Here is a 3,800-nt window from a genome sequence, read left to right on the forward strand (position 1 = left end):
GGGTTTATTTTCATACAGGCGTATAACTCAAAGTAATTCAAAGTGCAACTTTTTTCTGTGTCTCTTTGGTAGCAAGTCAACAGGCACAACAGTGGGAGGAACAGCATGATGTAGTAGAGCTGTGAAGATAGCAGTGTTGGTTCATTACATATTGTTGCAATTTTTACAATCATTTATGGACTGTCAAATCTGTGGATCATTATGTTCTTTATAACAAATATGGTTATTGTACAGAGCACTAAAGTGCAGCATCATTACATGTGGAAAACATGATGGCACCCTGGACTTTCAAAATCCATAAAATGTGACTTAAAATTAAAACATAAAGCATAATAATTTGACATCTACATGTGTAACTCTGCGCCAGTGTCGTCCCAGGAGAAACCCCCTCTGATTCTTTTCATTTTCAAACTTTTAGAGTGGGGAGAGCTCTGCTGTTAAAGAGCATCAGAGCATCCAATATGATTGGCCATGACTGTCACCAGCCCTTAACCCACCCACTGATGATTTAGTGAGATAATTCTTTCTAATTGCACCATTTTCACACCCTCGGTGGTGCAGCTTGCCCACAGCTGTGAAAATGCCAAAAGTACAGGAGCACTCCCATGGTGCATTGTGATTGTTGTCCTTAACTGTACTTTGTGTCTTTAAACTGAACATAATTTAACTGTGTATACAGTATGTAGGATTATCAGACAGTTATTCATGTTGGATTACATTTGTTTGTGGTTAAAACTACATTTTTACATGAGGATCATTTACAAAATATATTTTGTTGCCATTGTGTTTATTTACATCTGTTACAATTTTTTATTCATTTCTCAACAGTTCTTTATTATCATATGAATATGATATCATAAATCTTGTCCATAGAGCAAATGATTCCTTAAAGTAGACAGTACTTAGAATTCTATTTATAAAGGTTTTTTTTAAAAAGCAAACACATGCAGATGGATCATTAAAAAATTGTACCAGAAATTGTTTACTGCAAGAGCTCCAGTGAACCCTGAACATAGTTCACTGGAATGTTCCTGAAAGAAACACACATGCACACACATACATGAGGGCAAGTCACAAGTTTACAGTCTGTAGCCTGCAGCATTCAGCTGAAGACTGAGAGTGAACTCATCCTCTCGCAAATAAAGACCAGCGGGTGAAAAACAATCCAAACACAAGACTTTATGTGTCTGAGTTCTGCAGTCTGAGCAAGCAAGAGTCTTGTTTGATAAATGATGTCATCGAAACTTGGCTTAAGGAAAGAACCGGGAGCAAACACTGCTGATGTGCAGGACCATAAACACACACACACGCACACACACACAGTTACACATGTCTCACATGCATGTCCTTTGTGCCTAATGCCTTGCATATTGTGCTGAGGTCATCAGGTAAAGCTGACACTCCTTTTTGCATTGATCCTTATCTGCACTCATATTTACCAGAATTTAAAGCTTCAATAATTCCTCCTTTGCCCATATTATGAAAGTTTTTCAGTTTTAAATTGCTGGCATCAGGTTGGTTTTTCCTGGAAAAGACATGGTGTGACAGTGATTTTGCATAAAATAAGGAAGAAGTGGATAATAACAACAAGCCATTACGACCACACAGACTTTACAGACAAAGAAAAGAGCCACACTCATAGGAAGTTTATAAAGAGACACTCGGGAAATATAACTTTCACTTGCAATAGCACGAAATCTTTTGAATGTTTATTTTTCAGTCCGGGTGAAGCCACAGTGGGTATGCCCGGTCATTAGTCTTGTTAACCACCACTGGCTCCTTGACCTTATAATCTACTGGGTGGAGTGCCAGAGGGCTTCACCAAGAACCTTGGTCCTGTTTGGTTATTTGATCAAAACTCAAATAAACAGGGATGACTTAGCACGGTGACTTGGTGAGGAGAGCTTTTCATCCCTTGTGGCAACATTAATACTGATGTACAAGAGAACAAAACAGTCTAGAAAATGGAAATATAATCTTACCGGATTTTTAGTCAATGTAGTAGAACATGCAAAAAAACAGACCAGGTCCTGTAATTTGTCTATTTATATAAATATTGGATGTGTGTGTCCACTAAGATTAAAGGATAAGTGTGGTGATACAGCTCATTCATCTTCGCCTAAAATAATTAAAGATACACCAGTGAGTCACTGTGTTCACTGGGTGACATGTTCCTTCCATATGATGAATGTGGACACTATACTTTATGTTCAGTCAACCTTGCATACTGTGTCCTGATGCTTAAAGTACTCACCAGAGCATCGAATGTGTATTCATCCACCACTGAAAATAATCCCCAACAAATACAGTGTTTAATCCTGTTTGAATGATGTTTGATAGAAATAACAGTGCCCAGCTGTTTTAGGGAATTGCGTAACCTTTCTTAAAAATCAATGTAAATATTTGCGATTTGTGTTAAAATAACTTAAATCATTAATAGGAACCAATGGGCCCAGAAGTGAGTGCACAAAAGATGATAGGGAAGTTAGAAAGAATTACGATCCAGACTAACACACTTGTCATAGCATATATTAATAATATGGAAAAATAACAGTAACAGCCTTATCCTTTAAATAAGAGCCATTACTATGTCTGCTGCTTTAGCCTGTAGCTAATCTTTGGCTAACAACTGGAGCTACAGAGCATGCTGCTCTGTCAAAACTGCAGCAAAGGTCCATCACCTAAAGCTATGTACTGTACATGCTCTACATATTCAATCTTCGGGCTGGACATTTGAAAATTCAATTATTTCTCTTTCAGGACACATGGAAAGCTAAGGCGCCGGGAAATGGAAGAAGAGGAAGAAACTGACCACACTTAAATTGATCTTTGCAGAATAAATCTACCTGAAGAAAATGTCTAGCTTTCCAATGAGCTGGGTAACCGATCCTGCCAGCCGGCTGGTGCTGACTGTCTGTGGCTTTAGATGTGATGAGAGGAGGAAAGGGAGGGAAGGGAAGAGAGGATGAAAAGTATAAGGAACATATTGAGGTGGTTACGCTTAATGCTTCTGTAATTCTGAGCATCTACATGGCAGCCACTGCCTCGCAGTCATTATCTGTGTCTCTTTTTAGCTCTTGCTACTGTGCATTTACAATTACAAGGCATTTTTCTGGTGCAGTTTTGACTTAAATTGATTTGAACAGCTGAATTCATTGCATAGATGCTGGAAAAGTTGCACATTAAAAAGTTCTTGTGAGGTTCTTGACTTGAAGAAAAGGTGCAAAAGTAAAAAAAAAAATAGGTAGAAGAAGTAGAAGACAGAAAAGAATTACTTCACTGAGGACTTTCATCCATTTTATTTCTTTAAACATGAGAATCAATGCTCCAACAGAGGTGTGGTAAACAACTTAAATCACCAGGAAACTGATGACACCCTTTCCTCTCTCACTACATCTTTCACCATGTATACTTTTTCTATATGCCTGCCTTTTCTTTACCCTTGTCACCAACACATATCCTCCCCAACCCCCCCTCCCTCTATGTCGTGCCTAGACCCGTCTCTGTTTCATGTGCCTGAGGAGAGTGGTGTACGTCTCCCTTTCTATTTCTTTACCATGTCTGAACCGCAGGCTGCACACGCGACTTCCACTCGTCCATTAATGCCTCCGGATCAGGAACAGGTGGTTAATATAATTCCATTTGAAGGCTTTTCCAACGCTGGCTGCACGCTCTGTGAAGAGGCCAAATGTGGGGGGAAATGGCTGCATTTTAAAGACTGCGTGGGCAAGCAACCTACACTTGGCAATTATGGGATTAAACATACGTTAGATGCATTGTTTCTCTTTTGTTTTTCATAT

This window comes from Scomber japonicus, chromosome 23 (assembly GCF_027409825.1).
Source record: "Scomber japonicus isolate fScoJap1 chromosome 23, fScoJap1.pri, whole genome shotgun sequence".
NCBI lineage: Eukaryota > Metazoa > Chordata > Actinopteri > Scombriformes > Scombridae > Scomber > Scomber japonicus.